The 27163-nt window shown below is 38.0% G+C and overlaps 1 protein-coding gene across 1 annotated transcript in view; it reads right to left on the bottom strand.

Annotated features, from left to right (window-relative positions):
- ZC3H12B (zinc finger CCCH-type containing 12B) overlaps nt 1-24462 on the bottom strand; it is a gene marked incomplete at its 3' end in the record, with an annotated part of 438369 nt that extends 413907 nt beyond the window's left edge. The window contains exon 1 of the mRNA XM_081080808.1: nt 24021-24462. The remainder of the gene's footprint in view (nt 1-24020) is intronic.
- Nucleotides 24463-27163: the final 2701 nt, after the last annotated feature.

The following is a 27163-nucleotide window of genomic DNA, read 5'->3' as shown; positions in this document are numbered from 1 at the left end:
AATATATGAATCAAGCATTGAGCACTAAAGGCAGAAATAGAGAGCAACACAACAATAGTAGGAGATTTCAAAACCCCAAGTTCAATAATGGATAGAACATCCATACAGAATATCAATAAGAAAGCAGAGAACTTGCACACTATAAACCATTTTAGAATATTATGGACCTGACGGGACAGTGGAGTATTTATTTTTCATAAGTGCACATGGAACATTCTCTGGGATAAATCACTGCACATCACAAAATGATTCTTAAGAAATGTAAGAATTAAGAAGACTGAAATCATACCAAGTATCTAGTCTGACCTCAATGGAATGAAATTAGAGATGAATAGCAAAACGAAAATTGGAAAATTCTCAAATATGTGGATATTAAACAATACATTCTTGAAAAACCAATGTGTCAATGAATATATCAAAAGGTAAATAAAAGCATCATAGTGGCATTAGGCATTCCTTTTTTTGTTCTCCTTTTTAAGCAATGAATTAGACACCCATCCACGAACAAAAGTACCACTGTGAAATCTAACACTATATACCAAGGGGCCAGGGGCCCAAGAGAAGTCTTGCCCACCAGTGCATGTGACAACAGGCAGACAGATCTCAGTACAGACTTTGGAAACTGTGGAGCCAGCAAACCTGCCCAGACCAATCAGGAACAAACCCTGGAGAATGCTGACCTTGACAGATTCCCACACATGATTTGCAGAATTCCATCTTTCCTGAGGGGAGATTCCAGGATGGCATTGGAAAAAACACACAAGTTTGGTTGCAGCAGAAGCAGTGGTAAAATAAATTTTCCCAGTACCATCCCCCTATCAAGGATATACTGCACAGGGCTAATCTATTAACGGCAGTGACTTCTCCCTCTGGGGAGAAAGAAAGCAGTGAGTGAGTGCCTCATAACCCCAGTTGTGCAAGATGCATCTGGTGAAGCCTGTTTTTCTTCAGAGCCCCAAGAATATTGAGATGAGACCTCTATTACTGGCGGGAGACAGGATATTGGGGAAGAAGCAAGTAAGAATAGAATTATATACTTGAAACCTATATAATTATATTAAAAAATGTCACCCCAATAAATTTAATAAAATATAAATAAAAATAGACCTCTGAGATTGAAAAAAAAGTTTTCCAAAGAGTGATAAAGGGATTGCACTCAGCAGGAAGTCCATCCATAAACCTTTGTGATTACTACACCTAAGGGTCCCAGGTCACTCCCCACACCATAAGTAATAAACCCACACCTCCTTCCACTCTGAAACTGGACCCTTGTTTGCACTTCTGTGTGCAGCACAGGATAAAGAGCTCCAGTAGACAGAGAAGCCTCAGTCTCTGGGCAAGGTAAAAAGCACAAACTTGAGCTATAGAGTTACCTTCTAAAAAACAAAGAGAATTCTAGTAGTCAACCCGGTGAGTTGTCAGAACCAGAGAAGACATAAAAGATTGATAATTCTGCCAGGAGAGAGAGCAAGAACAGTGAAGCAGGTGTAATGATACAGAGACAGAGAAAACACCAGATAATAATATCATCAAATAGAACGCTCCATCCAAAGATAACCAGCAAATATTTAAGGAGATGTGTACTGATTCAAATCCAAAAGCAACAATATACAAAATGACAAGAAATGTGAAAAATCAAGGAAATATACCATCACAAAAAGAAAATAATAATTTTCTAATAAATGGGCTCAAAGGCACATAATTTTGTGCCTTTGAATTTAAAATTACTATTTTGAAGAAATTCAATGAGCTGCAAGAAAATTCAGAAGAAATTCAATGAGCTACAAGAAAAGTCAGAAAAAATTCAATGAAATATTGAAATGTTTACCAAATAGGCAGAAGTCATAAGAAAACATAAATTATGGAGCTGATGAATGCAATGAATGAAATATAAAATGCAACAGGTAGTATCTGCTGTAAAGTAGAGCAAATGGAAGATAGAATATATGAGTTGTACATGGTATTGGACACTGATTCATCTCTGACTCCTAGGGGCCCTATGAATAAGTGATTTCCACAATATCCTGTCCTAAATTTTGAAATAACCTAGTTAAAAGTGAACCAAAAAGAAGAACAAAAAAGAGCAAAGAAAGCCTACATTACATATGGGATTCAAATAAAAAAATATATATTTAAAAAATTAGGAATCCTATGGAGAAGAAAAGGAGACGGAAGATGAAAATATAATTAAAGAACTAATAGCTGAGAACTTCCTAAACCTGGAGAGAGAACTGGACATCCAAATACATGAAGCTAATAGGTCACCCTATTATCTAAATACAAAATATCTCTAACACATAAACCTGAAAAATAAAAGTTAAAGAAATCATTCTGAAAGCAGTTAATCAAAAAAAAAAAAAGAAAAAAAAAAAAAAGGATGGTAAGCTACAAAGGAATCCCCGTTAGGCTAGTAATGGATTTGCAGCAGAAACTTTCAGGCCAGAAGAGATTAAAACGTCATATTCAAAGTGTTGAAAGACGAAAATTGGCAGCCAATAATACTCTATCCAGAAAAGTTATCTTTCAGATATGAAGTATAAATAAAGACTTTCATAGACAAAAGCGAAAGAGTTTATCACCACTAGACTTGCTTTGGAACAAATACTTAAAGTAAGTTGTTCAAGCTAAAAGTAAAAATACTAGTTAGTGGGATGTAAACATAAAAAAGTATACCACACACTAGCAGAGTTGAATATAGAGTCAAAATTATACAACTATACATGTGAAATAGGATGGTGTGTTTACCACTTGACTATAGTATAAAGGTCAAAGGGAAAAGAGTATCTACTTATATAAAAACCCTGGGAGGTGTTCATCATGACCAGAACTGCGACCAAGCAGAAGGAAGTCAGTCCTGAAGGGGTTGTCTTGGCAACGGCTGCGCCCTCCCCAAAGCTGTTTCCTGGAGCTGTTTCCTGTAAGGGCGGGGTTTGAGGCAGGAACCCACCCTGGGAGCTTGGAGGCATATCTTTATAAAGTATGCCGCGCCAGCACAACCAGGGGTGAACATGAGTCAGGGCGGATGAAAGGCTTAGAAAAGACAGACAAGAGAATGAAAGCCAGGTCTCGGTGGGACGATGCTTCTCTGAGAGACAGCGACCACACCCACAGCCATGCCTTTATTTTATAGCAGATGCTACGAGGCAAAGTAAGGGCATGACCAAGATGTTTACAACATTCTCCTGGGTTTCGATCCTACTCAACTACATGCACCTGAACTCTATCAAGCCTACATCACTCAGGCACGTGGGGCCACGTGTTCGGACCATAGGTTCAAGCTTACAACACAGCTGTTGGCTATAATTGTGCTGGGAGGGCCGTGCCCTCCAAGCTGGGACTTGCACATAGCAGTGAGAGGACTGTGCCCTCTCATCAGTCCAAGGCTTGAACCTGTCCAAAGCACTGTAGTGGCTCCCCACAATAAAGTTTTAATTCTGTTTCTTTTTTTCTTTTTTTCCATAATTTCATAGCTGTTTGAACCTGTTTTCAGTGTATTTACACTTCCCGTTTTATTTATATTTATTTTTATTTTTTATTGTTTTATTGCTTAAAGTATTACAAAGAGTATTATATATGTGTCCTTTTTTTTCCCACACCCTTGACAATCCCCTGGCCTCCCCTACTCTCCAGGGTCTTATGTCCATTGGTTATGCTTATATGCATGCATACAAGTCCTTTGGTTGATCTCTTACCCCCCTCCCTCCTGCCCCCCAACCCTCACTGGCCTTCCCGCTGCAGTTTGACAATCAGTTTGAGGCAGCTCTGCCTCTGTATCTATTATTGTTCAAACGTTTATAATGGTCTTTATTATCCATGAATGAGTGAGATCATGTGGTATTTTTCCTTCATTGACTGGCTTATTTCACTTAGCATAATGCTCTCCAGTTCCATCCATGCTGCTGCAAATGGTAAGAGTTCCTTCTTTTTTACAGCAGCATAGTATTCCATCGTGTAGATGTACCACAGGTTTCTAATTAATCCATTCAGCTACTGATTAGTAATTCTGTTTCTTTGTTACTAATGTTGTGGCCCCACCCCATAACAAAGAAACAATTTCCAGAGGATGAGGCCCAGGAATCAGGATTTTAAAAAGATTCCCAGGTGATTCTAATGTGCAGCCAAGATTGAGAACCACTGCTATAGATAATATTAAAAATATATCTAAACATGCAATTTTTTGTCCAAAAAATGAGCATGTTCAAAAATTAAATGAAGAAAATTTGGATATACTCGATGGAGATTTTCACACATATTTGAGTGATGATTCCATTGATTCCAAAGATGATGCTGAAAAGGAAAATTTTCCCATCGAATTTCTTTTTTTAAAAAAAATTAAATCTTTATTGTTCAGATTATTACAGTTGTTCCTCTTTTTCCCCCCATAGCTCCCCTCCACCCTGTTCCCACCCCACCCTCTGCCTTTACACCCCACACTGTCCTCATCCATAGGTGTACGATTTTTGTCCAGTCTCTTCCCGCACCCCCACACCCCTTTCCCCCGGAGAATTGTCAGTCCACTCCCTTTCTATGCCCCTGATTCTATTATATTCACCAATTTATTCTGTTCATCAGATTTTTTATTCACTTGATTTTTAGATTCATTTGTTGATAGATGTGTATTAGTTGTTCATAATTTTTATCTTTACCTTTTTCTTCTTCTTCCTCTTCTTAAAGGATACCTTTCAGCATTTCATATAATACTGGTTTGGTGGTGATGAACTCCTTTAGCTTTTTCTTGTCTGTGAAGCTCTTTATCTGACCTTCAATTATGAATGATAGCTTCGTTGGGTAAAGTAATCTTGGCTGTAGGTTCTTGGTATTCATCACTTTGAATATTTCTTGCCACTCCCTTCTGGCCTGCATAGTTTCTGTTGAGAAATTAGCTGACAGTCGTATGGGTACTCCCTTGTTGTTAACTAACTGCTTTTCTCTTGCTGCTTTTAAGATTCTCTCTTTGTCTTTTGCTCTTGGCATTTTAATTATGATGTGTCTTGGTGTGGTCCTCTTTGGATTCCTTTTGTTTGGGGTTCTCTGTGCTTCCTGGACTTGTAAGTCTATTTTTTTCACCAGGTAGGGGAAGTTTTCTGTCATTATTTCTTCAAATAGGTTTTCAATATCTTGCTCTCCCTCTTCTTTTGGCACCCCTATAATTCGGATGTTGGTTCACTTGAAGTTGTCCCAGAGGCTTCTTACACTATCTTCATATTTTTGGATTCTTTTTGCTTCTTGCTTTTCTGGTTGGGTATTTTTTACTTCTTGGTATTTCAAATCTTTGACTTGATACTTGCAATCCTCTAGTTTGCTGTTGGATCTCTGTATAATATTCTTTATTTCAGTCAGTGTATGCTTAATTTCTAGTTGGTTTTTTTTTCATATCCTCATGGGTCTCACTAGATTGACAGAGAGTCTCACTAAATTTATTGGCAGTTTCTAGAAAATTCTTGAAAAACCTTATAACAGTGGTTTTGAACTCTATATCCAGTAGTTTGTTTTCTTCCATTTCTGTCATTTGTGACCTGTTTGTCTCCACATTTTGGCTGCTTCCCTGTGTTGATAGAGTGGCTTTCTGTGCTAGGTGTCCTATAGAGCCCAGTGGCTCAGCCTCCCCAATTACCTGAGGTGGACACTCTTGGTGCACCCCTTTGTGGGCTGTGTGCACAGTCTTGTTGTAGTTAAGCCTTGATTGTAGTTGGTATCACTGGGAGGAATTGACCTCCAGGCCAATTGGCAGTGAGAATCAGCTGTGTCTGCAGTGGGAGAACTTCTGTGCTGGAGACACCCTTCTGGGGAAAGACTTGCTTCAGTGGGGCTTTGGTGCTCACTGAGTCTGCCCCCTGAGTATGTCCCTTATGGATTTGAGGAGTTGTAATCTGGATGGTCCCACTCTGACCACTAGGTACACTGGCTCTTGGATCTCTAAGGAGGTGCTAATTTAGCCTCTGCCTGAGGCTACCCAGCAGGAGCTATGAAGAGATCTGCAGGTTCCTCTTCGTTTGGGAATTGGAGGTGCCCAGATGAGGCCCTGCTGTGAAGCAATGCAAGCTGCTGTGGGTCCTTGGGCCTTCTTTTGGATGTTCTGGGTCTCTCTGACCCCACTGCAGTTTGTTAGGTAATTTTGGATTGCAAAGGGCCAGGTCATTCATATACAAAAGCCTCTGGGCACAGCTTGGACGGGGCGGGGTCTCAGGGAATCAACAGGGCAGAGCAAACAGCTATGGCTGATCCTCAGCCCTGACCTAAGAGGCCCTGGGTCTCAGTGTCCTGCAGTAATTGCTGCAAGCACCTCTGAGAGAAAGCTGCCCTCGAGTTCCACCTGATGCCAGACAGTCCAGTTTCTCCCCATATGAGTCTGGGTCCCCAGAGACTCGCCCAGAACTGGAGTTCAGAGCGGGAGCATGTGTCACCCTCCCAACTGAAAAAGACAACCTCGTCCTCAGTTGCCAGCCCTTTATGTGCATGCCTCCGTTCCTCTGCACTTTACTTCCACAGCTCCACTGAGTCTCAGTGTGCTTTTCTCTTTCCTTCTAATTGTAGAATTTCCACTCAGCCAGCCTTCCTGTGGTTCTGGATGATGTCTGTTTTGTCTTTTAGTTGTATTTTTGAACTGGTTGTGCGAGGCAGCAATTTCAGGTGTTTACCTATGCCACTATTTTGGTTTCTCCCCGACACTGAATTTCTTAATAGTATTACTCCTTCAGAAATGTCGTGTCATATATTAAAATTGAAAGTGGGTGCAATCATCATGCTATTGAGAAATCTCAATAGTAAATGGGGTCTTTGTAATGGTACCAGATTTATTATCAAAAGATTATGACCTAACAATATCGAAGCTGAAGTATGAACAGGATCTGCAGAGGGAGAGGCTGTTCTGATTCTAAGAATTAATTTGTCCCCATCTGTCACTGGCCTCCCATTTAAATTGATTCGACGACGGTTTCCCGTGATGCCAGCATTTGTGATGACTATTAATAAATCACAAAGACAAACTCTAGACAAAGTAGGCATATTCGTACCTGAACCCGCTTTTGCACATGGTCAGTTATATGTTGCTTTCTCTCGAGTTTGAAGAGCATGTGATGTTACAGTTAAAGTTCTAAGTACTTCATCACAAGGGAAATTAGTCAAGCACTCTGAAAGTGTTTTCACTATTAATGTGGTGTACAGGGAGATATTAGAATAAGTTTAATCACTTTATCAGTCATTGTTTGCATCACTGTTGTTTTCATATCATGTTTTTGTTGTTTTCATATCATGTTTTTGTCATTTTTATATCATGCCTCTGTTGTTGTTATATCCTTTTGTTACTGTTTATTTATTAATAAATTTATATATTATTTTCATATACATTTTACTAATTTCCTTTCATCTCTCACACTTCTATTATAGAGAAACGGCAAATAGCAATATTAAAATATCTCTGCTAATTAATTCCCTTTTTAAAAAAAATATATTTTATTGAATTTTTACAGAGAGGAAGGGAGAGGGATAGAGAGTTAGAAACATCGATGAGAGAGAAACATCCATCAGCTGCCTCCTGCACACTCACCACTGGAAATGTGCCCACAACCAAGGTACATGCCCTTGACCAGAATCGAACCTGGGACCCTTGAGTCTGCAAGCCGATGCTCTATCCACTGAGCCAAAATGGTTAGGGAAATTAATTCCCTTTTAATGTGCATGAATTTCGTGCACTGGGCTACTAGTTAAAAATCATTATAACCCTGGCTGGTGTGGTTCAGTTGGTTGGAGTGTCATCCTGTACACCAAAAGGTGGCAGGTTTGATTCCCACTCAGGGCACATACCAAAGTGGCGGGTTCAATCCTTGGTTGGAACACATATGTGAGGTTGCCGATTGATGTCTCTTACATCGATGTTTCTCTCTATCTCGCTCCCTATCTTGGAGAGATCAATTAAATTTTTTAAAAAAATACTAAGTATAGACACTATAATGTGTTGATAAGTAAACAATATAAAAAAGGTAAATAGGGCATCAGAAATATAAAAATAGGGAGTAAAAGAGTGAAGCTTTTGTACATGATAAAGTCAGGTTACTACCAGCTTAAAATGGGCTACTTTATCTATGAGATGTTTCTCTAAGCCTCATGATAACTAAAAAGCAAAAACCTAGAGCAGGTGCACTGCACATAAAGATAGGAGAAAGAGAGCACACTGCTATGGAAAATCACCAATTTATAAAAATAGAAACAGATACCTAGGAATAACTTAACTAAAGACGTAAAAGACCTGTAATCAGAAAACTACAGGACATTAAAAAAAGAGATAGAGGAAGACAAAAACAAATGGAAGAAAATACCATGTTCATGGATTGGTAGAATCAACATCATTAAAATGTCTATACAACCCAAAGCAATCTATAGATTCAATGCAATCCCCATTAAAATACCAATGGCATATTTCAAAGATCTAGAAGAAATTCTCCAAAAATTCATCTGAAATAAAAAAGACACCGAATAGCCACAGCAATCTGAAAAGGAAGAACAAAGTTGAAGGGATCACAGTGCCAGGTACCAAGCTGTATTACCAAGCCATGGTTCTCAAAACTGCCTGGTACTGGCACAAGAACAGACATATAGACCAATGGAACAGAACAGAGAACCCAGAAATCGACCCAAGCCATTATGCTCAATTAATATTTGACAAAAGAGGCAAGAGCATACAATGGAGTCAAGACAGTCTCTTCAATAAATGGTGCTGGGAAATTTGGTCATATACATGCAAAAAAAATGAAACTAGATCATCAACTTACACCATACACAAAAACAAACTCAAAGTGGCTAAAGGACTTAAATGTAAGGTAGGAAAACATAAAAATACTACAAGACTCCATAAGCAGCAAAATAGCAGACATATGTCATAGCAATATCTTTACAGACACAGCTCCTAGGGCAATGGAGACTAGGGAGAAAATAAACAAATGGGACTACATCAAAATAAAAGTGGCACAAAAAAGCTCAAAGTGATAGGGGTGGAAAAGGATATTTTATGTATGTGGAAAACAAAAGAAAGTAGGGACAGCTATACTTATATTTGACAAAATAGACTTTAAGACAAAAACAGTAACATGAGACAAAAAAGTCATTATATAATGACAAATGGGTCAATTCATCAATCCTATCTAATAAAAAAGTAATATGCAAATTAACCATATGGAGGGAGGGGCCAGGGTGTGGGATGCTGGGCTCCTGATTGCCTCTGGCAATGCAAGTCCAGTGTCCTGCGTGTCCGGGTGCACGGAGGGAGGGGCCTCTGGTCAGAGACTGGTGCACGGGACGCTGGAGTTGTTGCAGGCCGGGCTGAGGGACATCCCCCCACCCCCCGTGCATGGATTTCGTGCACCGGGCCTCTAGTAATATATAACAACTGTAAATAGATATGCACACAACATTACAAGCACCTAAATATATTAAGCAAATATTACCAGATATAAAGGAAAAGGTAGAAAACACTGTAACAGCAGGCAACTTCAAGAGCCTACCGACAGCAATGAATAGATCATCAACAAGGAAACAATGGACTTGATACATTAGACCAAATGGCCCTAACAGAAATTTGTAGAATACTGTATCCATCAGGAGAAGAATACACATTTTTCTCAAGAGCATACAGAACATTATCTAGCATATCTACATGATAGGACACAAAACAAGTCACAGAAAATTTAAGAAGATACAAAACAAGTATCTTTTCTCTCCACAATGTATAAAACTAGAATTCAATAAGAGAAAAAGCTGGGGAATATACAAATATGTGTAAATTAAACACACATCTGAACAATCAATGGGTCTAGGGAAAAAATCAAAAGTAAAAAATCTCAAAACAAATTAAAATGAAAAGACAACACATCAAACCTATGTGATGCTGTAAAAACAGTTTTGAGAGGTAAGTTTATAGTGATCAATGCCTTCAGTAAGAAAATGGCAATATCCCAAGTGTACAACCTAATTTTACACTTCAAGAAACTAGAAAAAGAAACTAAGCTCAAAGCAAAAGGAAATAAGAACCCAGAAAAACAATAGGAAAAAAAATCAACAAAAATAAGAGCTGGATTTTTGAAAAAATAAAATTGACAAACAAGCTAGGCTAACTAAGAAAAAAAAGAGGGAATATTCACATAAATAAAATAAAAATCAAAGAGGAGATACTATAACTATTAACAAAATAGGAATATAAGAGATTACTATGAACAATATATGCCAACAAACTGGATAACATTGGAAGAAATGGATCTAGAAATGGATAACCTACCAAGACTGATTCAGGAAAAAATAGAAAATGTGAACAAACCAATATTGAGGGAAGAGATATTGTAATAAGTTTACACAGTGAAAGATGATTACTAGAATTAGTGTGGTGACCACTAATTGTATGGTATAAAAACGTCAAATCAGTATATTGTACACCTGAAACTAATATAACCAATATAAGACTACATAACAACTGTATTTAAGTGAAAATAAATTTAAAAAAATTTCTCCATACAGAAAAGCACAGGGACAGATGGCATAACTGCTGGATTCTACTAAATATTTTAAGAAAAATTAATACCAATCCTTCTTAAACTTTTCCAAAAATTGAAGATAAGGAAACACTAATTTCTTTTACAAAGCCAGAAATACCCTGTTACCAAGGACAGATTAGGACTCTACAAGAAAATGAAACGTATAGCCCAACATCCCTGATAATATAAACATAAAAATTCTCAACAATATATTAGCAAACTGACCTCAACAACATATCAAAAGAATTATCAATCATGACCAAACTGAAAGCTTTAATTCTAAGATCAGAAACAAGGCAATGATGCCCACTTTCACCTCTTCTATTCCATATACAACTGAAGATTATTGCTAGGTAGAGCAATTAGACAAGTAAGAAAATAAAAAAGCATCTCAATCAGAACAGAAGTAGTAAAATTATCTGTTCATAAATGGTGTGATCTTATATATAGAAAATCCTAAAGATCACACACACGTGTGCGTGCGCGCGCGTGCACACACACACACACACACACACAATTACCTGTTAGAACAAATAAATAAATTCAGTACAATTCAGGACACAAAATCAACATATAAAAATCAGCTGTATTTCTATACACCAACAATGAACAAATTGATAGAAAATTAAGATCACAATTGCAATAGCATCAAAAATTTTTTTAAAATTAGGAATAAACTTAATCAAGGAGGCTAAAGACTTGTACATAAAAGAAAACCATAAAACATTTCTGGAAGAAACTTAAGATGACACAAATAATTGGAAAGACATCCTACGATCATCTATCAGAAGACTTGATATTATTAAAATTTCTGTCCTACCCAAAGCAAGATACAGATTCAGTGCAATCCCTATCAAAATCCCATTTTGATACTGTATTATAGTAATGCACCATAATATTGGGGAAGGCCAGGTAAATGATACACATGATCTCCCTGTACTTTTATTACAACTTCCTATGAATCTAAAATTATTTCAAAAATTATATATGTGTGTGTATTTATGTATATGAATATACTTCAGATCTATCTATTCAGAATCTACTTTTCACTTCCCCAACTACTATGACCCTAATATAACTACTTTCTCTCACCTAGATTACTATAACATTCTTCCTGCTTCTTCTCTTTCCCTCTTGAAGTTTATTCTCCACACAGCAGACAGAATACTCTCTTTACATATGTCAAATCAAGTTCCTATTCTCCCACCCTCCCAATGCTTTTTCATCACACAGAGTAAAACCCCAAACCCATGTTTTATCTTAAAAGGCCTACATGATTTGGCCTCTGAATACATCTCTGACACTTGCTACCTATCTCCCTCTCTCTCTACATTTTATAGTTACACTAGAGGCCTCGTGCATGAAATTCATGCATGGGGGCGGGGGATGTCCCTCAGCCCAGCCTCACCCTCTCCAATCTGGGACCCCTGTGGGATCGGGCCTAAACTAGCATTTGGACATCCCTCTCATAATCCGGGACTGCTGGCTCCTAACCACTCGCCTGTCTGACTGATAGCCCCCTAACTGCTCCCCTGCTGGCATGATTGATGCCTAACTGCTCCCCTGCCAGCATGATCATCCCCAACTGCCTTTCCCTGTGGGGCTGAAGGGACTGGGGACTCCAGCTGAATGAGGCGGGTCTGAGGAGACTGAGGGACTGAGGCTGGATGAGGCGGGGCTGAGGGGACTGGGGGACTGAGACTGGATGAGGCAGGGCTGAGGGGACTGGGCACCGCCATCTTGTGGCTGTGGGCACCGCCATCTTATGAGGATGTGGCAATCAATTGGCATATTCCCTCTTTATTAGATAGGATTGGCCTTCTTGCTGTTTTTGAACATGCCAAGAAGGTCACCACCTCAAGGCCTTTGCACATTCTCTTCTCTCAACCTGAAATGCTCTTCCTCTAGATATTCATATGTCCTGCTGTCTTGCTTCATTCAGGTCTCTGCTCACTGTTACCTCATCAGAGACACCTTCCCTGACTACTGTAATCTAAAATAGCACTACTTGGCCCTAGCTCAGTGGATAGAGTGTCTAACTGCAGACTGAAGGGTCCCAGGTTCGATTCCAGTTAAGGGCACATTCTCAGGTTGTGGGCTCGATCCCCAGTAGGGGGCATGCAGGAGGCAGCCAATCAATGATTCTCATCATTGATGTTTCTATCTCTCTCTCACTCTCCCTTCCTCTCTGAAATTATATATATATATATATATATATATATATATATATATATATATATATATATTTAAAAAATAAAGAAATAAAATAGCACTTCTTGCTATTCTTTATCCTCTCAGCTTATCAGCCTCATATCCCTTATCATTAACTAACAATATATATTATATACTAGAGGCCCGGTGCACGAATTCATGCATGAGTGGGGTCCGGCCGGCCCTGCCCCCATCAGGCCAATTGGACAGCCATAGTGCACGTCATAGTGACCGGTCATTTCAGCAGCTTGGCTTTTATATATATAGATAGTTTGTTCACTGCCTGCATCATCCTCTGAAATGCAAACTCCATGAGTGCAGGAACTGTGTTTTGTTCACCATTGTATACCCAGTGCCTAAAGCAGGGCTGGGTACATAGCACTCAATAAATAAATGTTAAACAAAAACATAGATCAAAAGGGGGATAACAGATTTGGTTTCTAATCTAGGTTTCACAGTAGCCAAAATGTCATATTTATATGATTGCTTCTTTAAGCCTAACAGCGTTAAATCATATAGTCCAATTATTTGTTGGCTCTTCAAAATCACCTTCTGTTTCTATATATCTTTCCTTTTTTATTTATTTTTATTTTTTTTTACTTTATTGCGGCGACATTGGTTACTATCATATAGGTTTCAAGTGTGGGTTTCTATGTTACATGATCTGTAAATTGCACTGTGTACCACCACCCAAAGTCAAATCTCCTGTCACTATATATTAGGACCCCCTTTTATTTCTTTTTTAAAGTTACTTTTGAAAACATGGACTTCTGATGTCCATTGTAATGATATGGGAGAGTGATTTTGCTTTTCCTCTATATTTGCTTTGTTAGATAAAAATATTCACCGAAAATTAGCTTATATTGTATAGGTCTCTTTTAAAGTGTGTTAACATTTTATTAGATACTCTGGTTACTTAGCTGCTAGCGGTTAGGAAAAACTAAAAACCATAAAGTTAGGATTCCAGTTATAGCTCTTCATGTGACCTTCGATAATTTTTAAAATCATTTCTGGGCCTCAGATTTCTTCTCCTTAATATAAGGAAACTATATAATATGATATCTAATGTTCATTCTTGTTCTATGAACGAAGCAAATATATATTTTTATTATACTCCATGGGAGGCACCATTTGAAATTTTGTTCATCCAACACCTCCCTTTCTGTAGGAACTGTATGTTCCCACATTTAGGATTGGGGCCAAGTTGCTATATTTATACCACGTAATCTTGCCTTTCCAGCCATAGATTATTAGATACTGGATTGATATATGATCCAAACTGAGTCCATCAGAATTGGGATTCAGAAATGTTAATAAGTCTGCTGATTGCCAGAATTTAGAATATGAAAACTTGGGAGCTCTAGGATAGGCCATGTTTGGCTATGTGCTGAGGGAGTAAGAAGAATAAAGCAGGCAAGATGAAAGGAACTGAGATAAACCGGAGATCTTTGGCCCCATGGATTGGGGGTGGGGAAAAGAGGTAGGAAAGCTCCTTTAGCCATTGACAGCTTTTCATTCCTAGTTATACTTTCTCCTGTGCCTGCACTATACTTTGTCCCATTGGAATTCATGAGGACTTCTTGTACCCTTAAGAAGTAGACCTTTATTATTTGCAACCAAAAACCCCTGATCAAGAAAGACACAAATGGGTCAATGGTCAACAAACAAAATTATGCACAAATTAATGCTCTAGACATCTTATGCAAAGCATCCTTACCCCAGTTTCATTACATACTTGAATTAATCCTTAGTTAATTAGAAAATTCATTAACCAAGATATTTTATTCAATACCCTTTAGTTAACTGAGTCGCTGATACTACCTGGATTAGAAACATTCATTTTCAAATGTAAATACAAAAACTCCCTTCCAAAATCAAATTATTAAAAACATTTTTTCTAAGCATCTGCCCTGCTCTGTTAGAACAGACTACTAAGAATTAAACAAATTTCACTAATTCCTATTCTTCGTTGGATATTTAGCTGTGAGAAAGTGTTACACAAACACTCATTCTCTATTCCTCTCATTCATAATGGTAAAAAGGTTGGGAGATGAAGAGAATTCTAATTAGTTAAAAAATCCCACAGGTCTAAAATTTTTATGTTGTTGTTTTTTTGTTTTTTGTTTTTTTAGGGAAGGAGAAAGATATAGAAACATCAATGATGAGAGAGAATCATCAATCGGTTGCCTCCTGCACAGCCCTGGAAGCATGGTAGCAATCATCTCGGGTAAAAATTGCTGTTTAATATTGTAACCCTGCTGTTCTGGCTTCTGTAATTATTTGCTTGCTAAAATAATAGAGAAGTTATTTTGATTTTCTGAACTTATATAAATCATCCCATTAGACAGAATACCCCATTGGTTGTGGTTTTACTGGTCTTTCAAAACACATTCCTCTATACCTGGAGACCAGGACAGCACAATTGCTTTAATTGCTTCAGTGGCTCTTGATTCAGTGGCTCCAAGACCTGAAATTATAATTAATCTTTGTAGGTAACTAACTTGCTCAATTTAGCTTCTGTAACAAACTGCTTTTGCAAATCAGCTTCCTCATTCCAAACCTAGAGATGTAATCAATACCTTTATAATATTTGCCTATATAAATCTGATGTTTCTGTCACTCAGCACTGCGAGATTTGGAACCACATCTCCCTTGCAGTCACCGGCTTTATTGATTAAATGACTCATTGATTTGATTTTGCATCCTGCGTGTTACTCGCGGGGTACATTACAACACCCCTACTAGATTAAGCCCACAACCCAGGCATGTGGCCTGACCTGGAATCAAACTGTGACCCCCCTGGTTCATGGGTCGATGCTTAATCACTGGGCCACACTAGCCGGGATAAAATTTTATTATAGTTAATCCAATGACCTCTGCTCCTGCTCCTATGATCTAAGGTCTGTAAGTGAAAAGCAATGAGTTACACAGTAAAGGCAAATTATCATTACTATAAAAGGCATGAAGCAAAAAACTAGCTTTTCTCCCCTCCCAAAAGAATATCAATACTAATAATAAGCTTCCAGCAACCCTATTATTAGGTGTAGTTGTGCCGTATCCTGGTTTACTTTGACATTCATTTCAGTTAGTAGAATTTCATTCCATAACACCAGAAATGCTGGTTTTTAGAGCTTATTAATCATATAAATAGAACAAATCTGTATCAATATGCATGCCTGCATTTTATGGTTATTAATTTAGAATTGGAGAGGGCTGTCTAAACTTTTACTAGTTTCAGAGCTGTTGCAACATCATTAACATATTAAGAGTTCTAGGTATAACTTTTAATGGACATTTTACTTTCTTACTCTGTTGAATTGATAAGAATTTGCAAGTGCACAGAATTTACATGCAAATAATATTGCTACTATAGTTTTTTAAATGTCTGAAAGCAGTACACCATAACTATTGCCCAATTTTGCTTAAACTATTAACTCATGTTCAAATCTCTTTTCTTGTAAACAGCCCAATGTAATTAATATCCTAATTCTCATATACTCAATAGAGCACTTAGAAGATGTTTTTAAAACCTAGATGGTTCTTACCTTCACCCCTCCCAGCACTAACTTTAATTCAATGTCAGTGCTTTTATCAGTAAAGAAGCTGCAATATTCCTAACTTCTGGTAGGACTCTAGTTTGCTTCTCTCATGGAGTGTAATCTATGAACAGCATGGAGTAGACATCCTACTGAAGGTATTTTTAGCATAAATATTATGACCAGGCAATAACAAATTTTTGATAGTGGGGTCTGAATTAAGGAAATTTTATTGTACTGTAATTTGGACACCACTGATTCAGAATTTGTGATAATTCAGATAGGGGCTGAGATTAAATTGACTTAAGTATTATTTAGGAACAAAGAGTTTACTAAGCTAATGAATAGTGTCAACAAGATAGTAGAGAAGATATTGAAAGTACTTAAATGAAAAACATGCTTCCAAGCATCTTTTAATACTCTAGAAAAATTTTTACATATAATTCATTGATACACTAACTACAAATCATTCTCATCTATTTATTCAACCAAGTACCCTAAGAGTAATTAATACTTTGTTAACCTAGTTTTAGTTACTACATATGCAAGGAACCCATGAAAACTGCAGTTCATAAAAAATATTCTAAAGTCAAAAACTTCAACCATTTTAGAACTATTCTACCAAAGTTATTGTAAATTTAGAAAAAATTGAAATAAAATCTAACACCTATTTTTTCCTTATACCCCTACCTTTTCTCTTCTTTTATGGCATTACAGGTATCCATACCAATTTGGCAGTAATACTGATGAGCAAAATCTGTGAAGGCAATTTGGGCTAGTCCAGGCCAACACTGCCCACCCCTCCCCCCACACCCAAACCTGCATTCTGATGCATATGCTTGCTAGCCTATAATTAAGCCCCAACCTGTTTCCCTGAATGCTGATCTTGCATGTGCCATAAAAGCCCCCATAGGAGATTAACTTCTGGAGCCAGCCAGTCCTTGATCATAATCTCCCTTCCCCCTTACAACCATCCTAGGGGCTGCAAAAGCCCACAAAAAGCAGACAAAGAAACTTAGGGTTACATAAACAGACCCCCACTGCATTGGGCTGCTCAGCTTTGGGATCTGATTCCCCTGAGCCACGCATCGGTGCTCCTGCAATAAAATATTTTTTTCTGAATCTTCCAAGTGCCTGGTTGTGTGTACTCCAGTGGCCTGGTAATTTCTGCAACAAAACAACCCAGTTAAGAATAGCCTTTCCCATTCGACCAAGTGATCCCACTTCTAGAAATATATCCCAAGAAGCCAGAAACACCAATCAGAAAGGATATATGCATCCCTATGTTCATAGCAGCACAATTCACCATAGCTAAGATTTGGAAACAGCCTAAGTGCCCAACAGCAGATGAGTGGATTAAAAAACTGTGGTACATCTACACAATGTAATGCTACACTGCGGTAAAAAAGAAGGAACTCTTGCCATTTGCAACAGCATGGATGGAATTGGAGAGCATTATGCTAAGTGAAATAAGCCAGTCAGAGAAAGATAAATACCACATGATCTCACTCATTTGTGGAATATAGAGAACAACATAGACTGATGAACAGGGACAGATCCAAAGACAGAGAAACAGAGATCAGACTATCAATCCCCAGAGGGAAAGTAGGGGAGGGTGGGGGTAAGGGGAAGAGATCAACTAAAGGACTTGTATGCATGCATATAAGCCAAACCAATGGACAAGGACAACAGGGGGATGAGAGCATGAGTGTGTGTGGGGGGGAGTTGGAGGTTAATGGGGGGATGAGGACACATTTGTAATACCTTAACCAATAAAGAAATTAAAGATTAAAAAAAAAAAAGAATAGCCTTGTCCTAACAGGTTTGGCTCAGTGGATAAAGTGTCGGCCTGTGGACTGAAGGGTCCCAGGTTCGATTCCGGTCAAGGGCATGTACCTTGGTTGTGGGCACATCCCCAGCAGGGGGTGTGCAGGAGGCAGCTGATTGATGTTTGTCTCTCATCAATGTTTCTAACTCTCTATCCCTCTCCCTTCCTCTCTGTAAAAAAAATCAATAAAATATGTATTTTTTAAAAAGACTCATGAAGTTGAGTACATTAAAAAAGAAAAAAAAAGAATAGCCTTGACAGTACACAGGAAGAGAAACAAGAAAAGCATCTGTGTGCACAAAGATTAAACTAAAACTCAACAAGAACAGTTAAATGAATTAGCATATAATACATGCCCGGCTCTTCAAAGGACAAGGAACAACTAATAAGTAATATGAAACTGCCTTATGTATAACCTGTGGAATCAAACTTACTACATACATCACACTCATATGTCAACTAGTTTTCAATTTGGAAGATAAGTAAATGTTGTTCCAAGTGGATGATAAGAAATGTCACAGAAGGTAAAAAGAATGCTTTGAATTCGTCAGATGAAAGATGTATAAAAATGAAGTACAGCAATAAGGCAGAATGGAAAAAGAGAGAAGATACACCTTTTTTATTCTAAAATGCAAAAACTAGGTATAAATATATAACGTTTATATGGTAAAAAGTAATGAAGAACTCTGAATTGCTCTAAATGAAATGATTCCTACTTTTATACTAAAAGTACCCAACTTCTGACATTATATTTCATACAATAAAGAAAATAATTGTTTTTGAAGTGAAAATCCAGTGATTCAAAAACTGCCTGAATTAGACACAGAACTTGAACTAGTCTTCTTCTTACTAGTACTTCCAGTCAAATCACCCTGTTTCAAATGCAGTTTATTTTACATGGATCCAGATTTTTAGACTATAATGGAAAATCTTTCCTGAATAACTTTTTAAAAATATAAACCTATTTTGTAAAACTCATTTAGGGGCCACAAAAAGTAGTTCAGAAGTGACAGTAAGAACAAACCAATATTCACAGTGCTTAGGAGAAGTGGAAATGAGATATAGAAAGTGAATATAATAATAAAGAGCTATGTAATTCTAGGCTGTGAAAGGTTATAGATATTAATACTTAATGTATAATGGTTTTAGGAAGATTGTCAGAAAATGTGCATTTTCTTCATCATTAATCATGTCAAAATTCAATTTCAACTTTTCAGTTAATATCTATTGCATTTTAAAAATGGCTACAACAAGTTTCTATTTCAAGAACAAAATCTCACCAGCAAATCCCTGAGGTACATCTGTCATCTATATATATAAAAGGCTAATATGCAAAGTGTCCCCTCGGGAGTTCGACCGGGAGACTGGGAGTTTGATTGCTCACTATGACATGCACTGACCACCAGGGGGTAGTGCGGAATGATGAAAGGCCCTGGCCGGCAGCTGGGAAAGGAAGGCCCCGGCCAGCAGCCGGAAGGCCCCAATAAACCCTGATTGCCAGCCAGGCCTAGGGACCCTACCCATGCACAAATTTTGTGCACCAGGCCTCTAGCTAGGAAAATGAGAATGAATCAGATCACGGGGAAACTTTTGGGTGCCAACAGTCCAAAGAAAGTTAACAATTCATAGTATAAGATGACATTAAGAGAATGATAATTGTGTTTGAAACTTCTTATGAATATTAGTTTACAACTTATATATGAAGGTTTTGTTTTATTTTGTTTGTAGGTATTAAACTTTAAGGAATTCTCCTCTCTACTTTTATTCCTACATTGAATAGGCTGTGGGTATTTTTCACTTAATGTAAAAGGTTATGTTTTAGGAAAATACACTCCAAAAAGAATTGTTAGATGAAAGCCATTTTCCCCATAAGCTTCCATAATAAAATTTAGAGATGTGCTCAGCTGGAAAGTTTTCAATTCATTGACATAATAAAGATGATCCTTAAGAATATGATAACACATTTAAAACTACATATTTAAAGAAAATTACAACTTATAGATACATCGTCGGTATTCAGTGTAAAGTTGCTCTACCTCTAGACTCAGTAATACGGTAAAAATATTTAGAGTTATCTACTATATAGTAACAGAAACAGACAATCCCTTACTTTATTTCACATGCTGCCACCACTGAAATTTATCAATTTACCTATTGTGTGTACCTGCCTTAAACCATCATAGTACTCAGAAGTTGACATGTTACTTTTAATTTTCTCAGCAGTTTGCCCATTATTTGAATTCACCAATGCTCTTTCAAAAAATCTTCCCTTTTGATACCAGCATAAGCAGCTAAATAAGAACACAAATGTGCAATACTTGCTTAGTAAAGAAGATTAACCCCAATGCTCTCTGAAAATATTTTGCTTTCTGTTAGTTGGTAAATGTCCAGCAATGATAAAATATTCATTGACTGTATCTGCGTGGACTATTCTTTTTCTAAATAGTAACTACTTTATATAACTCATAGCTTATGTCCTAAGTAGAGGATGCTTAAAACAAGAATTATATTTGTTGAAACTATTAGCTACTTCAAATTAAAGTTTATTAGTAATAACTATAATCAGAGAAGAGTATTACTGGCAGCAAAAGATACCAATGAAAGGTATAAGATGGTGTATAGAACCCTCAAAAATGTCAAGTCTGGGCATATTGTATCTTAGAGTAAATCTGTGAATTAAATCAATATTTCTTTATATATTTTTTAATAATTTTTATTTACTGGTGCCCTTGACTGGAATCGAACCTGGGGCCCTTCAGTCCGCAGGCCAACACTCTATCCACTGAGCCAAACTGGTCAGGGCTCTTTATATTTTTAATTGTAATATGTGAATTTCTGTTGGTGGCACAACTCTCTTTTGATGTAATAATTATAGTGTGTTATATATATATATATATACACACACACACACACACACACACACACACTTTAGATAGATAGATAGATAGATAGATAGATAGATAGATAGATATACACAAACATCAACTTACAATTTTTGACTAAAACCCAGAAAACTATTGGTCATGTAACTAATTCTCAACACAACAAAAATTTATTGGAAAAGCAGTTAAATAAGTTTTGCAGAGGTTTGTAATTACAGATTAAACATGAATGTTAGTTGCCAATTATTAACACATGCATTATTAATGACATTACTAAAATTTTGACAGACATCAATGTGCAGGACTCTGATATACTCCCTTTATTTTCAGAAAATAATAAAAATAGTAGGACTAATTAGTAGTACTAAAACTAAGTTATATACTTTAATGGACCAAAATTCATGTTGCTCAAAGGATATCCCTAATTTACTTTATCAAGAGGTACTCGTTGAAGCATATTAATAATCTAAAGTTGTAATAATAAACTTAGATTATAACTGTACAAAACAGATTATAACTGTCTTAGGAAACTGAAAAAAATGAACATGTTATAAAAATGTATGAACTTAATACTTTATATCTGCTTAGAAAATATTTTCATCTGCCTCAGGAAATAAGATGATTATTTTAAATCTGACTTCTATAATATGTACATTTGAAAAGTTATTTATATTAAATTTTTTAGTTTAATATGTAATTTATCATAAAAAATCTATGCCCACTAATTATATAAGGAATTCATTGTCACTGACATTCCCCTCCCCTTTAGGTTTATCCAGGAGAGTAATATTCACAAAGATTAGAAAATCAAATTCCTTAGTTCATACCACGCTAAACTCCCCTCTTCCAACAAAGACTAAACTTCTATCAAAAACTGAATCAAGTCTGACTTTCTCTATAAAGACTTTCCAAACAACCAACAGCCTTCAAAGATATTTTACTCTTAATTATTTTAGTTCTAATTCTGTACAACTCTGTTCCAATCATTGACCATGATGTCTTATATATGCATTTTCTTTCTCCAATGGGTAAGCAATTTAACTCTGGGGACTTGTATCTGTTCTATTCTCCATAGTACCAAATATATTAATGGGCACTTGGAGAAGATAGAAGATACAAACATGTTGAAATCAATTTTTTTTTTAAAAGACTAACTCATCCCAGAGTTTACTGGTCAAGTGCCTTGATTGCACTTGCAAATATAACTATTAATATTATCTTATAATGTGGTTATGACACTCTAAGTAAATGCGCCTTCATAGCCATACTCATTACAACAGAATTCTAACTTGGATCCAAATTACTTCTTGGTTCTAAAAGTATGTTAAAATGAACAGCAAGGACCCAAATGGTACATCGTTATTTCATATTAGAGGCCCGGTGCATGAATTCGTGCACAGGTGGGATCCGGCCAGCCTGCCCAGACGGGCCGCCAGAGGAGAGAGGACACAGGAGGTTGGGCAGCCGGCCCCGCCCCCTGGTCGAACTTCCAGTCAACGTGACAATTTGCATATTAGCCTTTTATTATATAGGATAATTCAGACTTGAATTCATCAGCAGCTTTTCCTAAACAAAACAAAAAAATCTTTAACTTTGGAAATCTAGCAACTAGGATCATGTCAATTTGCCAGTTCACAAAACAATACCTGCTGAAGTCCAAGATTATTATGCAGTGATACCAGAATTACATGGTGCTTTAAACCATACCAAAGAGAACCTCAAACATTATGAAAATTGTCAAAATAAAACATTTTACCCAAAGCAATCAGGGAATTGTTGGTCTTGACTTATTCACTAGGTAAAATTATCTGATCACAAATGACATCGATATCCTTTTTAAAGATCTTTAGTTTAAAAGCATTTACCTAAAACTAAATTTAGCTTTTCCGTTACTGCACTTCTTTCCTTTTCAATAAAAGAAAACTAAAATGGCTTATAAACCAGCACGAAGGGAAGTCAAATAAAATAAGGAACCCATCCTTCATTGTCTGTTCACAGAAGTACCTTACAATCAAAATTACTAATTAATCTAAATTCAGTCAACTTCTAAAGAGGGGTCAACTGTTAATTGTAAGTTTTTCAACCATTTTCTTTATTGAAACAATTTCACTCCTCAAAGATAATATCGCTAATTTTTAAAAAGTGCCTTACAACTTTAGATTTTCATCTAATTACCCTATCCAAAATATCACTTCAGGTCCCTCATGCCATTTTTTTTTTTTTTGAGTAACTATTCTCAACTGCCGGCTACCCCAGAAAGAACAGGTAGATCATAACATATCCTCGCTTTTATTAGGAACATTTCATGTTTCATTATATTTATTTTAAAAGATGTGTCATTCTGGATGAAGAGTAGTTAGTTCATAAAATCTGTTTCCCCTGTTACCAATCAGCTACTCTTTGTCTACTTCAAGTTTGATGTCAATTTGGAAGTCAAGTGGAGTGGAGTGTTTTGCTGGTTTGTTTTATTTGTATTATTATCATCATCATTATTTAAGTACTGTTTTCCTAATTCTTATCTGTCAGGAGTCAGAAAAAAGCCAGGCACACGACTTTCAGAAGCTCTTGGTACACAAATAGCAAGAAACCTGAAACTAAGGGGCCACACCAGCTGCCAGTTCAAGCCTGGAGATATGGAGCAACAGCAACCTGAGAATCCACTCTTGAGAAGCCTCTGGTCAGACTGAGCCTCCAGAGAGCGAGAGCGAGGAAAAAGGTGTGAGTGAGCTCGGCACTGGGAAAATCTTTCCCCAATTCAGGGGCCAGGCTACAGGATTGTACACAGAATTAACAGCATCTATGGCATATAAGAAACAGAGCCAGGCCTTAAACACCGACCCCGCATTCCTGGACGCCAGGGTTGAGACCAGAGACCGGTGGTTTTGAGAAGGAAAACTACCTCAAAGGTAATAGGGAGCCCCGAACAGATGCAGGAGAGGCGTCAGAAGCTTCTGCAGGAAAAAGCAGCGCTTTGGTAGCCTCCCAGGGCCCCGAAGGTCAGAAACGTACTCCAGCACCGAGCGAGTGCAGTGCCACTACTCACCCCTACTCTCCTATGGTCCCCGTCGTGGCCCTCCTGGACTCAGCCCCCGCAGGGGAGCACCTCCCCCGCCCGCCGCCAGGGGTGGTCTTAGCGGGCGAGAGGAGGCGGTAGCGCAGATGTCCGTGAGTGCGGGCCAGAGAAGCCCACCAAGAAGAGCTGGGTGCAAGGGAGGCAGTCTGGTGCCTTGCGCTCCCTAGCGCCGCCAACTTCACCACCATCGACGTGGAAGGGTGAGGGGAGGCAAAGAGGGGAGGCCCTCGCCCAGTGGCCCGGACCCTCCCGGAGTACTAGGCCCAAGCTCGGGCGGGACCGCCGCCCCCGCTCCCCTCAGCGACGCGACCCCCAGGCTTGATTCCAGTCCCTCAGCCCCCGCGGCCACAGAGCAGCGGTGGCTCCCTCTGGGTCCGCTGTCACAGCTGCATCCTCGTGCTCCTCCTCCTCTGGCGCCGCTGCCTACACACAGCCCAGCGCCTTTAGAGCCGCGGCGCCCTGACTGTCGTTGCCTAGCAACCACGCGCATGCGCCCCATCCACCGCTGGCGCGTCTGTAGGAACTCAGTCCTTCTCCTATTAAAGTGCGCAAAGGCCTCTCCTTCTTGGAGCCTGGATGGAACTTCGTCAAAGTAGGAGTGAGGTGGGGAGAGGTATAGGATGCTTTTCGATCAGAAGAGGCCATAGGACTTAGGACCTTCTCTTGCCCCCTTGACAGGCACCTCTGTGGTAGAAAGTGACAGTCCCAACAATCTCAACATATTGTTTAGTCTTTACTACTCCACTCCAATCCATCTTTCACGTGGGCTTCCAGAGGAATGTTTTAAATAACTTCTCTGCCCATGTCACTCGTCTGCATAACTCCTAGGTCAAAGGATAATCCACTTAATAGGGCCTAACAGTTCTTGACTACTACAACAGCATCCTCAATGGTCTCCTTGCCTTTAGACTTGTCTCCCTGCAATCTGTTCTCATACTTTTACCAGAATGATCTTTGTGAACCATAAATCTCCTGCTCTCACTTCCTTCTGGTTTAGAGAATGGGATTTTGAGTCAGAGCCAATTTTGAATTTCTGCCCCATCACTGAGTAGCTGTTTCCTTGAACTAGGATGCTTAACCTCTATTAATTGGTTTCATCTGTAAAACGGAAATAATTATAACACCTATACAACAATTATGTGGAATAAATTAAACAATGCACTTAACATACATAACTTACTCTGGCACAAAGTAAGCATTCAGTGAAAATTACAGGTGTTTTCAGTAGACCTTATTGCTTATAAAAAGGGATAAAGTATAAACTCCCTAGGTTAGCATTAGAAGTCCTCTAAAGTTTTGCCTATATTTATCTAGCCCAAGCTCCTTTCCACTCCCACTGGAGCACCCAGCCATAGACCAGTCCTTGCAATTTTTGAAATACATCTATATCTATAAAATACTTAGATATATTTCCCCAAGGTTCATCTGGGGAAGAAATTTATGTAAAGTATCCAATGATCCTTCCCAAATTACACATTAATTTTAAAACATTGACACTGAGAAATGACATGTAGGTAGTAACTGTTCACAGTAATTGTGAGGTTTTCTGGAGGTTTATTTACTTGATCATTTTTGGAATTGGGCTTAGAGTTCCTATAATATGTAATGAGAAAAATGACAGCAATTTTGAACTTAATACAACGCATAAAATGACAGCAAGTTTGAATTTAATATAATATGTAAACATATTTACAAACATCATGTGCCCTGTTACATTTTACTTAATAAAAGGTTTAAACATGTTAGGAAGTGGAAACATAGCTGTACCATGTGTAAAAAATCTGAGAGGCCCAAGATCAATTGCTAAAGAAACATTAGTGGAGAACTCAAGTGGAATGTAAGACTAAAATGAAATTTTATGAAAAATAGACAGCCAGAAAATATTGAAGAAAAAGAACAATTGAAAATATGAAAAGAATGAATTATACTAAGACTAATTAAACAAAAGTGCCAAATGGAAATAATCAACAAACTGTAATCAACAGCGAGAATCATCACATAAGAAATATATATTATAACTGAATATAGCAGTGAGTTTGAAAAGAGTTCTTTTTTCTTTTCTTTCTTTATTGATTAAGGTATTACATATGCTTCCTTATCCCCCCATACCACCCCAACCCTCCAACTCATGCCCTTACCTCCCTGTTGTCTGTGTCCATTGGTTAGGCTTATATGCATGCATACAAGTCCTTTGGTTGATCTCTCCCCCTTACCCCCACCCTCCCCTACCTTCCCTCTGAGGTTTGACTGTCTGATCAATGTGTCTCTGTATCTGGATCTGTTTTTGTTCATCAATTTATGTTGTTCATTACATTCCATAAATGAGTGATATCATGTGATATTTATCTTTCTCTGACTGGCTTAGTTCAATTAGCATAATGCAGTCCAGTTCCATCCATGCTGTTGCAAATGGTAAGAATTCCTTCATTTTTACAGCAGCGTAGTATTCCATTGTGTAGATGTACCACAGTTTTTTAATCCACTCATCTGCTGATGGGCACTTAGGATGTTTCCAAATCTTAGCTATTGTAAATTGTGCTGCTATGAACATGGAGGTGCATATATCCTTTCTGATTGGTGTTTCTAGTTTCTTGGTATATAAACCTAGAAGTTGGATCACTGGGTCAAATGGGAGTTCCATTTTTAGTTTTTTGAGGAAACTCCATACTGTTCTCCACAGTGGGTGCACCAGTCTGCATGCCCACCAGCAGTGCAGAGGGTTCCTTTTCCTCTGCCTCCTCGCCAGCAGTTGTTATTTGTTGATTTGTTGATGATAGCCATTCCGAGAGGTGTGAGATGGTGCCTCATGGTCGATTTGATTTGCATCTCTCAGATGATTAGTGACTTTGAGCATCTACACTAATAAAAGACAAACATGCAAATTGACCTTACCTTTGCTATGCCTTAAGCCATGCCCACCAGCCAATCAGAGCAACCATATGCAAATTAACACAACCAAGATAGCAGCAGGCAGCCATGGAGCTGGAGCAAGCAGGAAGCTTGGTTGCCCCAATGATAGAGGAAGCCAAACTTCCCGCCTTCTGCAGCCCAGCTCTGAGCTCCACTCAAAGCAACAAAGTTTCAATTATAGAAGGTAAATAAACCCCAGATAC

This window comes from Myotis nattereri (assembly GCF_964212035.1).
Source record: "Myotis nattereri genome assembly, chromosome: X".
Lineage (NCBI taxonomy): Eukaryota > Metazoa > Chordata > Mammalia > Chiroptera > Vespertilionidae > Myotis > Myotis nattereri.
The sequence above is the reverse complement of the archived record's forward strand: the minus strand, read 5'-3'. Positions and strand labels throughout refer to the sequence as shown.